The sequence below is a fragment of the Petromyzon marinus genome, unplaced genomic scaffold (genome assembly GCF_048934315.1).
Source record: "Petromyzon marinus isolate PM22_M1 ecotype Great Lakes invasive population unplaced genomic scaffold, UKy_Petmar_22M1.pri1.0 PM_G_Scaffold_2, whole genome shotgun sequence".
Lineage (NCBI taxonomy): Eukaryota > Metazoa > Chordata > Hyperoartia > Petromyzontiformes > Petromyzontidae > Petromyzon > Petromyzon marinus.
The window spans coordinates 2445260-2458551 of NW_027422761.1; positions in this window are offsets into that span (position 1 = coordinate 2445260).

The following is a 13292-nucleotide window of genomic DNA, read 5'->3' on the forward strand; positions in this document are numbered from 1 at the left end:
TGGCTTCTGGTTCATGTATATATGGCTTCTGGGTCATGTATATATAGCTTCTGGTTCATGTATATATGGCTTCTGGTTCATGTATATATGGCTTCTGGTTCATGCATATATGGCTTCTGGGTAATGTATATATGGCTTCTGGATCATCTATATATGGGTTCTGGTTCATGTATATATGGCTTCTGTTTCATGTATATATGGCTTCTGGTTCATGTGTATATTGCTTCTGGTTCATGTATATATTGCTTCTGGTTCATGTATATATTGCTTCTGGTTCATGTATATATGGCTTCTGGTTCATGTATATATGGCTTCTGGTTCATGTGTATATGGCTTCTGGTTCATGTATATATGGCTTCTGGTTCATGTATATATGGCTTTTGCTTCATGTTTATATGCCTTCTGGTTCATGTATATATGCCTTCTGGTTCCTGTATATATGGCTTCTGGTTCATGTATATATGGCTGCTGGTTCATGTATATATGGCTTCTGGATCATGTATATATGGCTTCTGGTTCATGTATATATGGCTTCTGGTTCATGTTTATATGGCTTCTGGTTCATGTATATATTGCTTCTGGATCATGTATATATGGCTTCTGGATCATGTATATGGCTTCTGGGTCATGTATATATGGCTTCTGGTTCATGTATATGTAGCTTCCGGATCATGTATATATGGCTTTTGATTCATGTATATATGGCTTCTGGTCCATGTATATATGGCTTCTGGTTCATGTATATATGGCTTCTGGTTCATGTATATATGGCTTCTGGTTGATGTATATATGGCTTCTGGTTCATGTATATATAGCTTCTGGTTCATGTATATATGGCTTCTGGTTCATGTATATATGGCTTCTGGTTCATGTATATATGGCTTCTGGGTCATGTATATATGGCTTCTGGATCATGTATATATGGGTTCTGGTTCATGTATATATGGCTTCTGTTTCATGTATATATGGCTTCCGGTTCATGTGTATATTGCTTCTGGTTCATGTATATATGGCTTCTGGTTCATGTATATATGGCTTCTGATTCATGTATATATGGCTTCTGGGTCATGTATATATGGCTTCTGGATCATGTATATATGGGTTCTGGTTCATGTATATATGGCTTCTGGTTCATGTGTATATTGCTTCTGGTTCATGTATATATGGCTTCTGGTTCATGTATATATGGCTTCTGGTTCATGTATATATGGCTTCTGGGTCATGTATATATGCCTTCTGGATCATGTATATATGGGTTCTGGTTCATGTATATATGGCTTCTGTTTCATGTATATATGGCTTCTGGTTCATGTGTATATTGCTTCTGGTTCATGTATATATGGCTTCTGGTTCATGTATATATGGCTTCTGATTCATGGATATATGGCTTCTGGTTCATGTATATATGGCTTCTGGTTCATGTATATATGGCTTCTGGTTCCTGCATATATGGCTTCTGGTTGATGTATTTATGGCTTCTGGTTCATGTATATATGGCTTCTGGTTCATGTATATATGGCTTCTGATTCATGTATATATGGCTTCTGGGTCATGTATATATGGCTTCTGGATCATGTATATATGGGTTTTGGTTCATGTATATATGGCTTCTGGTTCATGTATATATAGCTTCTGGTTCATGTATATATGGCTTCTGGTTCATGTGTATATTGCTTCTGGTTCATGTATATATGGCTTCTGGTTCATGTATATCTGGCTTCTGGTTCATGTATATATGGCTTCTGGTTCATGTATATATGGCTTCTGGATCATGTATATATGGCTTCTGGTTCATGTATATATGGCTTCTGGATCATGTATATATAGCTTCTGGTTCATGTATATATGGCTTCTGGATCATGTATATATGGCTTCTGGTTCATGTATATATGTCTTCTGGATCATGTATATATGGCTTCTGGTTCATGTATATATGGCTTCTGGTTCATGTATATATGGCTTCTGGGTCATGTATATATGGCTTCGGGATCATGTATATATGGGTTCTGGTTCATGTATATATGGCTTCTGGATCATGTATATATGGCTTCTGGTTCATGTATATATGGCTTCTGGTTCATGTATATATGGCTTCTGGATCATGTATATATGGCTTCTGGTTCATGTATATATGGCTTCTGGTTCATGTATATATGGCTTGTGGTTCATGCAGAAACGGCGCATAACGAATGTGGTGCCTCGATTACTCTAACACGGTAATGTGTTACTGCCTTGTGTACTGTGTGAAGCACGTGGTTTTTATTTCACGTGCTTTTTAGTAAATGGTTCGCAGAAGTGATTGGTGGTGGCCCGTGGCTGCACGTGCACGTGGGATCAGGTAGCTGGTGGTACAGTTTTGAGGGGTGTGACCCCCGTTCAAGAGATAACTATACCATCTCCTTCCTTGCCCCAAGCCACGGCTATACAACGAGTAGAGCCGGAGTTACGATCCAGACTTGGTCCTGCCACACACCTTGCAGGATGAAGTTGCACCACAGGTGAGCCTCGGTGCTGTAATCAATCACAAGTCCACACCGCTGGCTGCATGCCCAGGGCAATCGCCAATCGTCAAGGAACATGCTTTGGGGGGCATTGTGTTACGCGGTTTGTTGGTTTCAGTAACATTTCTTTTATGGACGATTTACCATAAAAAGCCATCGTTGTGTAGACTTGCCACTCACTACCAGTCTGAACGGATTACTCTGCTGTGTTGGTCAACTTCGGTGATTTTATCTCGTGCATAACATTTCAAGTGAATGCCTGTAATAAGTACGTTAAGATAAGCATTTACTCCTATGCTTATTTCACTGACTTATTTAGCATGCTGATATTTCTTTACAAACAGATATATTTTTTTAAATCAATCGACCTATTGCTTATTTGGATTAATAGTATTTCATTAAAAAGCATACTTTATTTTTTTTTGCTGTGAATCACATTTTAAATATATGTATACACAATGTTGGGCATGTTATTGTTAGAATGTTTAATAATTGCACCACACAGTGGAATAATTTGTCAATACATAAAAAAAATATTCGTAACAAGTTTAAACGGAATGCATTTAAGAAAAAACACACAAATGTAGTTTGCTTGGTAATAATTAATGAATATTAATATACTTTTTATTTAAAGCTTTCGTGACTGCAGGGATTCATATTCTTGGTTCTTTCGGTAAAGTCACCACGTAGAAGGGAAACAATAAAATAATAAAAATATAAAAAATAAAATTCTTATTCTTGGTTCTTTCGGTAAAGTCACGTAGAAGGGTAACAATACATTTTTTAAAAAAATTCTCACGACGTTTCGGCTGCAACCACAAGCAATCATCATCAAGCGTGAAAACCCACAGCCGAGAAATTTTATATTTTATTGTTTCCCTTCTACGTGACTTTACCCAAAGAACCGAGAATATGAATAATATATAAAGGACACTCTTAATAATGCAGGGCTAGTAGATGAGTCATCGCCCTGCACGTCAAACACCCCGTCTGTTGTGCTACGCAGACAGCGAGTTAATGGAGGTACATTAAGTAGGTTCGGTGATCTACTATACATACAGATGTTTGAGTATCAACCCTCTGTGTATTGCAATGGTAGTCTCTGTGTAACGTTTTTGTTTCTCATAAGCAAGGAAACTGAGTAAAAAAAGATGGAACAAATGTCCCGAGGCATCGTTTGATAAAAAAACACTCCCTGAGTGCTTGGGGGAAAAGTGACGATGGGAAGGAATTTGAATGTCGACCAGTGCGAAGGAAGAAGCCGACGTAGTTGTGTTGTGACTTGCAAAATGTTGGTTGAACGTTGCATGGATAAAGACAAAACAGTCTGCTCAACTCAATCTTCCACATTGATGTGGAAACAGAAACAACACCAAAGTTGGTCCTAAGCAGCTCAAGAAAAAACACATTCAAGAGCCTTCAACTTCGGTTTCATTTCGTTATAAAGTTTAGTATTAGGTGTGAGAAGAGGTTTTTCTGGCAACAAAACATGCGAAGTCTATCGTGGAGGGGGGGGAAGGGGGAAATGGAAAGCTTGCACGCACACGCAGTGTACGCTAAGTCGATCCACGTTGTCCAGAGTGCACACATCAGGTAGAGCTTACATGGTCCACTGAATGCCAATTGTCCATGGAGTTCGCTTTAACTCTTATTAACTACACCGGGGTTTGGCTACTGTGAAAAAACATTTTAGAATCTCTCGGCCTGATTGGAATGGACTTAAAATCACTTATAAAATATAATATACAGTATACGAAGTTCCCAGCCTAAAACAATATTGTCATCTAGTTGTCCACGGACCTGAAACGCCGATTACGCATGTGGGCAGGCTCAGCATGCGCATGTTCCGCCCTTGTTTCAATCCAATGATGGATGAGGGTCTCCTCATGGCATTCAGGTCGTGGGGCCTTATTTCACTTGACTTCAACGCTGTTCAGTGAATGTTGGTGAAGGCAGGGCGCATAGACGCAGGAGCATAGTACAGCACAACACTTTTTATGCACAGTTGCTGAAACGCAGCCCCCGCATGTGGGGAATATTAATGTGTAAATGTACATTCTTCCGTCTCCGTGTGGAGAATATTTATGTAGATTTTGAAAAACCTGATGCTCTATCAATGATCTCCGCGGGTAGGTGTACGAATCTCTGCAGTCACGAAAGCTTTAAATCGAAATTTAAAAGCCGCGCTGTTAAAATCTCAATGCCATATGGCGGTCAGGGGTATGGCCTGCAGGGGCCGTACGACGAGAGCGAGCTCTTGACCACCGCTCGAGAGAGCACACCACCGCTATGCCAACGCACCGCGTCTCCCTCGCTCAAATGAGCGCTCGTCTCTGCTGAGGGCCCTGCGCAAGCGGTGATAACGCCGCATTTCCATTGGCTCATCAACAACACGTGACTTTCCACTACAGCGGCACGAGTAATGTGATCGACCCTGCAGGGATGATGGGCTTTGAGTCGACCCCCGGTCAGGGGTTTAACTCATGCCTTCGTCTGCTGTAGGTAGTGGCTTCTGACCAGGTGAAGGTTGTTATCCAGAGCGTTGCCCCTGAATATGCAATTCAAACGCAAGGGTTCCATTTTGCTGGGGCAGGTAGACAGCTCTAAATGTCTCCTGCTGACAAGATATGGCCCAGAGATCATGCGCTGCTGAGCATTCCAGACCCAATGCATGTATAATTCTGCCAAAAGAGCAGATCACTAAGTCATACAGCTGAATGGGCATATTCCGTGTTACGATCAATAATCGTAACAGTGATGTATTCCTCTGGCATGGGTTACTATCAAAATGGTGATAATCAATAAAGACTTACTTTCATTAAAAGAAAGGTCATAGATTAGCTTATAAATAATACCAATCTACTTAAAATATGATAAATTGTGTGACTTGGCCTTTGATATTGACTGCACGGAATACAAGGCAGGTGATTTAAATGTGATATGTATGTTATGTTGTACAGTAATGGGCGAGTTCGTGTGTATGTGAAGATCGTCTTTCAGTGCTAGGAGACTGAAAAAGTGCAGTGGAATATATCACAATTGGACACCTCCTATGGATAAGAGAACACCCAGACGTTAAGAGATGTCAAAATGACTGGTCAAAAAAAAAGTGAGTGGGCTTGATTGAGCAAGACGTGAGAATTGACGATGGCTGGTGGTCAAGGCTAGTGACGGATTGGCAGCTAAAGGACAGATTTCGAAGGTCTTCATTCAGCAATGAATTGTTCATGACCGCTGATGATATCAACGGATATTACTGGTTCAGGCGCACGGCTTACAATCAGAAAGATATTCTTAGTTTTTTCGGTAAAGTCACGTTGAAGAGAAACAACAAAATAACAAAATATATATAAAACAATAAAAATTCTCACGACGTTTCGACCATAACTCAAACGGTCATCATCAGGTGTGTCGGTTTGCATAAATTTATTTTGAAAACGGCATATTTATTTATTTATATATATATATATATAACGTTTGCGTCACCGATTGGCTGTTTGCCAGGACTAGTCCATCTATTTTTTGAAAAGAGGAGGGGGGAGACGAAATTTGTTTTTATGTATGCTGTCTGAAAGCCACTGTAAGCGTGAACAATCAATCAAGAACTGAAATGATTTATCAAATCTTTCCAATGATTGCTAAGATAGAATCCATCTTCTCGGTTGAAATTGTCTCTGTGTTTGTATATGTGGATAGCCTCATGAACGAATCTCTCATGGAAGCCAGATGGCTTACAAAGAACCTCCGTCTTGGAAAAGTCAATGGCATGTGAGCCTACTGAATTAGAACAATGATCTGCTACGGCCGAGGTGTTGGTCCTACCGTGTTTAAGGTCTGCTTTATGTTCACGAATGCGGTCCGAGATATGGCGTTTGGTTTCTCCAATGTAACTACTACCACAGAGGCAACTTAGTTTGTAGACACCAGGGTATTGTATGTCCGGAATCACATCTTTTACAGACGGAACCAGATCACGGATTTTATGTAATGTGTTGAAACGGACCTGGATCTTGTGTTTATTCAAGATTTTGGAGATCTTTTTTGTGATCCCAGCAATGTAGGGTAAAGTGATGGTTTTGAAAGGCTCCTCAAGAGGGTTCTTCTTCATGGTTTGAGTGATAGCTTTGCGGATTGTATAGTCGGAGTAACCATTAGCCTTAAGAGCTTGGTGTACGTGCTTGAGTTCACTGCTTATGTGTTCCTGGTCGGATATGCATTGGGCTCTATGATACAGAGTCTTGATGAGAGAATTCTTCTGTGATGGATGGTGGTGGGAATCCGGTTTCAGATAAGCATCCGTATGGGTAGCTTTCCTGTAGACAGAGTGGCTCATTGAACCATCAGGTCTCTTTTTAATTAGGACATCCAAAAAAGGTATCTTGCCATCTATTTCGACTTCCATGGTAAATCTGATGGCTGGGTGTATGGAATTGATGTGGTCGAAGAATTGGTCTAGAGCAGGCCGGCCATGTGGCCAGATGACAAAAGTGTCATCCACGTACCTCTTCCATAAGGTTGGGCGCAGAGTGGCAGTCTGGATGGCGTCAGTCTCAAATTTCTCCATGAAAATGTTAGCTATAACTGGAGAAAGGGGGGAGCCCATTGGGGTGCCCTCAGTTTGTTTGTAGAAAGTTCCATTCCAAGTGAAGTATGTATTGGTTAAACAGTGTCTCACCAGGGGGGGTACCTCAGTGTTTAGTCCTTGATGAACCAAGTCTTCAATGATTGCAATGGTGTCAGGTACAGGAACCTTGGTGAATAAGGAAACTACATCAAAACTGACAAGCAGGTCGTCTGGGGACAGGGAAATACCCTTGATTGTTGATACCAGGTGAGTAGAATTTAGTACCGCAGAGGTGGTCTTTCCAGTGAAAGGACGCAGGATTTCAGACAAAAAACGAGCTAGTTTGTAGGTGGGGGAGCTGATAGTAGAGACTATGGGACGAAGAGGTGTATCAACTTTATGTATTTTTGGTAAGCCGTATAATCTTGGTGGCCTGGCAGCAGAAGGTTTCAACGAAAACTGTTTAGATTGATCAATTAATGCGGTTGAATCAGAAATTATTTTGTTGGTTTGTGTGACGAGGCTGTTGGTGGGATCTCTTTTTATTTTTGTATAACTACCATCGTCGAGTAATTCTTTAATTTTGTTGTTGTATTCTATTTTATCCATGATGACAGTAGCATTGCCTTTGTCAGCTGAGAGAACTACAATATCATTCCTCTTTTTTAATTTATATAATTCAAAACGCTCATCTTTGCTGAGGTTGCTAGCTGGCATCTTAGCGTTTTTGAGGGTTGCAGCGATTTCAGATCTTGCTACGTCTGCAGCGATGTGACCCAGGCCCCTGAGAGCAACGTCTACTTGGGCAATTATATCATTAACTGGTATGTGTTTAGGTGTGACTGCAAAGTTTAGACCTTTAGCTAAAACGGATTTCAGACCATCGGAAATAGAACTGTTACTGCGATTAATTACGACTTTATTAACGTCTAACTTTTTGGTGTGTGGGTCCGGTCTTTTGTTAAAGAGGAGGTTAAATTTGGAATTCAGGTTTTCCTTACATTTGGTCGACATAGTAGCAGCTGAAGAGGCAGTCATATTGTCTACATGTTCCCAATCCGATGTGGACATTATTGCCGTCAATGATAAGTGTGATTTGTAGAGTGTCTTGTCTAACTGATCTAGTTCTGTGCGTATAAGTCTGATTTTTTCTGAGATAAGAGCTAAGCTAGTTTTGAAAAGAATTCGTTTCGCATTAGAAGAAGTTACAGTAGCAGAGGTGAGTGTAAATGCGATTGGTATTACCCCAGAGTCGCGGCATCTCTTCAGGAAGGTGAGAGACTCGATCAGCTGAGCTTTCTTATCCCGGAGTTTGTTGAAGGATCTTAAAGTTATGTGAAAACCCTCCCCGTAGAGGCGATTAAATTTTGATTTAAAGCTTTCGTGACTGCAATAATTCATATTCTTAGTTTTTTCGGTAAAGTCACGTTGAAGAGAAACAACAAAATAACAAAATATATATAAAACAATAAAAATTCTCACCACGTTTCGACCATAACTCAAACGGTCATTATCAGGTGTGTCGGTTTGCATAAATTGATTTTGAAAACGGCATATTTATTTATTTATTTATATAAAAATAACGTTTGCGTCACGCGCAACGATTGGCTGTTTGCCAGGACTAGTCCATCTATTTTTTGAAAAGAGGAGGGGGGAGACGAAATTTGTTTTTATGTATGCTGTGTGAAAGCCACTGTAAGCGTGAACAATCAATCAAGAACTGAAATGATTTATCAAATCTTTCCAATGATTGCTAAGATAGAATCCATCTTCTCGGTTGAAATTGTCTCTGTGTTTGTATATGTGGATAGCCTCATGAACGAATCTCTCATGGAAGCCAGATGGCTTACAAAGAACCTCCGTCTTGGAAAAGTCAATGGCATGTGAGCCTACTGAATTAGAACAATGATCTGCTACGGCCGAGGTGTTGGTCCTACCGTGTTTAAGGTCTGCTTTATGTTCACGAATGCGGTCCGAGATATGGCGTTTGGTTTCTCCAATGTAACTACTACCACAGAGGCAACTTAGTTTGTAGACACCAGGGTATTGTATGTCCGGAATCACATCTTTTACAGACGGAACCAGATCACGGATTTTATGTAATGTGTTGAAACGGACCTGGATCTTGTGTCACAGCATTACCGTCCGACACCAATGAGGTAGGGGATCGTTTCGCTGGACAGACAAACACACGCACACTTACACACAAACACACATACACACAAACACACGTACACACACACACGTACACATCCACACACACACGCACACACACACGTACACACAAACACACACACATACACACAAACACACATACACACACAAACACATATACACACACACACATACACACACAAACACGCACACATACACACAAACACACATAAACACATATACACACACACGTACACACACAAACACGCACACATACACACAAACACACACACGTACACACATACACACAAACACACGTACACGCACACACACACGCACACGCACGCACACGTACACACGTACACACACACAAACACGCACACATACACACAAACACACACACACGCACACACATACACACGTACACACACACACCACGCATCGTGACGGTGCCCTCACCAGGTCAGCCAGCAGTGGAGTGAACTTCCCACTGCTGCTGTTGCCGCTGCTGCTGCTGTTGTTGTTGCTGCTGCTGCTGTTGTTGCTGGGTAGCTCCTCGGTGCCCGGCCCTCGTAGAACCTCGGTTCCACTCCTGGCCAGGGCTGACGCACGGACAGCGCCACCACCACCACCACCACCAGCGACCATTCCTCCTCCGCCGGCAACGAGCTCGGCGCCGGCGGCGCCGTCGGCACCGAGCCGGGGCGCCGGCGACGCCGCCGACGGGCACAGCCGCGCCACCACGGCGCTCACGTTGTCGGCCTTGGTGCCGAGCCGGTGCCAGCGGGACAGCGCCTCCGCCACCAGCGCCTGCGCCAGCGTCAGGTCTACACCGCTGCTGCTGCTGCTGTTGCTGCTGCTGCTGCTGCTGGCACCACCGGCACAACAACCAGCACCACCAGCAGCACAACCACCGGCACAACCACCGGCAGCACCACCAGCACAACCACCGGAACCACCAGCAGCACAACCACTGGCAGCACCACCAGCACAACCACCGGCACCACCACCAGCACAACCACCGGCACCACCAGCAGCACAACCACCGGCACCACCGCCGCTGGCCTGCAGGATGAGACGTGTAAGTGCATGTAGACGTGTGTGTGTGTATGTATATAGTGTGTGTGCGTAGACGTGTGTGTGCGTAGACGTGTGTGTGTAGACGTGTGTGTATATGTAGACGTGTGTGTGTAGACATAGTGTGTGTGTGTGCATGTAGACGTGTGTGTGTGTATGTAGACGTGTGTGTGTGTATGTAGACGTGTGTGTGTGTGTGTATATTGTGTGTGTGTATGTAGACGTGTGTGTATGTAGACGTGTGTGTAACAGCAGAGGTCTCACTCCGAATCAGTCGAGCAGCAATATCTTTTCATCGGTTGCGTAACGCTGTGTGGAAGCTACCTGGTCTGTCGCTCCGCACTAAGCTTCAGGTCTTCTCGGCCACGGTCATTTCCTCCCTTCTCTACGCTTGCGAAACGTGGACCCCCCTAATGGAACATCTTCGCCGGTTAGAAACATTTAGGCTGACCTGCCTACGATCCATCCTGGGTTTAACCAGACTGGATTGTGTGAGGAGCTCACAAATCCTTGAAAGATCTGGGCAGGGTCCCATCGGTGAGCTCCTCCGGCAGGCAAGGCTGCGATGGCTGGGTCATGTAGCCCGCATGCCCAGCCACCGCATGCCGAAACAGCTTTTGTTTGGCCGGATTGAGGGGGCTAAGCGGGCGCGGCACGGGCTAGAGAAGAGATGGAGTGATGTGGTACAGGAGGACGTGGAGCTGAGTGGACTTGCCGATGACTGGTACCAGCGGTGTCAAGATCGGCCTCTGTGGAGGAGGCTCGTGAAGGATGCTACTGGGCAGTTGGAGGCAGTCGCCCTCCAACAACAACGGAGGGCGGAGGAGCGACGCTCACAACAGCGAGCGGAGCGCCGGGTGGCTAAAGCACAGCAGGTTGGCACAGTAGGGGGCACAGGTGGTGCATCAGCCAGTCATCTCAGTCAGTCGACCCGTGGCACCTGGGTCTGCCCCGTGACCTCCTGCCAGCGGGCGTTCGACACTTCACGTGGCCTCAGGGTGCACATAGCCTGGCACAAGCGTCGTGGTGACGTCACCGCCACTTAGTGGCGAATGGCGGTTGTTGTTGTGTGTATGTAGACGTGTGTGTGTGTATGTAGACGTGTGTGTGTGTAGACGTGTTTGTGTGTATGTAGACGTGTGTGTGTGTATGTAGACGTGTGTGTGTGTAGACGTGTGTGTGTGTGTGTATGTAGACGTGTGTGTGTATATGTGTGTGTGTGTGTATGTAGATGTGTGTGTATGCAGACGTGTGTGTGTGTATGTAGACGTGTGTGTGCATGTAGACGTGTGTGTGTGTAGACGTGTGTGTGTGTGTATATAGTGTGTGTATGTATAGTGTGTGTGTGTGCATGTAGACGTGTGTGTGTGTAGACGTGTGTGTGTGTATGTAGACGTGTGTGTGTGTATGTAGACGTGTGTGTGTGTATGTAGACGTGTGTGTGTATATGTGTGTGTGTGTATGTAGACGTGTGTGTGTATGCAGACGTGTGTGTGTGTATGTAGACGTGTGTGTGCATGTAGACGTGTGTGTGTGTAGACGTGTGTGTGTGTGTATATAGTGTGTGTATGTATAGTGTGTGTGTGTGCATGTAGACGTGTGTGTGTGTAGACGTGTGTGTGTGTATGTAGACGTGTGTGTGTGTATGTAGACGTGTGTGTGTGTGTGTAGACGTGTGTGTGTATATATACGTGTGTGTGTGTGTGTATGTAGACGTGTGTGTGTATGTAGACGTGTGTGTGTGTATGTAGACGTGTGTGTGTATATGTGTGTGTGTATGTAGACGTGTGTGCGTGTATGTAGACGTGTGTGTGTGTGTAGACGTGTGTGTGTGTGTAGCGATAGTGTATGTGTGTGTGTGTAGACGTGTGTGTGTGTAGACGTGTGTGTGTGTAGACGTGTGTGTGTGTGTAGCGATAGTGTAGCGGTTAGCGCGCTGCGCTATGAACCTGGCGACCCGGGTTCGATTCCCGCTCACGGCCAACACCAGTGACGATTATCTGAACCGGTCCCGGGCCTCCCCTAGGTCGACTCAGCCTCAAATGAGTACCTGGTGCGGTGTGTAAACATCGCCACTAGGGAGACAAAGGCGGTCGGGCGTGGTGCTGGCCACCCACCCCCTCGTGTACCGTTTCGGCCTTCATAGGTGCTCGCTAACAGCACTTGCCCCTACAGTCTGTTACAGGCTATATGGGGGATCTTTGTCTTTGTCTTTGTGTGTGTGTAGACGTGTGTGTGTGTATGTAGACGTGTGTGTGTGTATGTAGACGTGTGTGTGTGTGTATATATAGTGTGTGTGTGTATGTAGACATGTGTGTGTATGTAAACGTGTGTGTGTGTATGTAGACGTGTGTGTGTGTATGTAGACGTGTGTGTGTATGTAGACGTGTGTGTGTGTATGTAGACATGTGTGTGTGTATGTAGACGTGTGTGTGTGTATGTTGACGTGTGTGTGTATGTAGACGTGTGTGTGTGTATGTAGACGTGTGTGTGTATATGTGTGTGTGTGTCTGGACCACTGGACGGGTTCCGCAGGATTGGAAGTATGCCCTGGTGGTCCCCCTTTTTAAGAAGGGGGACCGCACAGACTGTAACAACTACAGGGGCATCTCACTCCTCCGTGTGCCGGGAAAGGTCCTGGCAAGGATTATTCAACATCGCCTTGCCAGGCACGCTGAGGAGAGGCTTGCGGAACCCCAATGCGGTTTCAGGAAAGGGCGGTCCTGCACAGATGCCATTTTTCTGTCCGTCTGCTACAGCAGAGGTGTAGGGAATTCCAACAAGACCTACATCTCTGCTTTATTGACCTGGTCAAGGCCTATGATACCATCAGTAGGCCTGGGCTCTGGGTCGTTCTTCGTGCTTTTGGAGTACCTGACCCTCTGCTCACGATCATTAAGGACCTTCATGATAGTGAGCGGGCCCGGGTAAAACTACGTGGCCGGGAGTCAGAGCCATTCCCTGCACACCTTGGGGTGCGGCAGGGATGTCCTCTG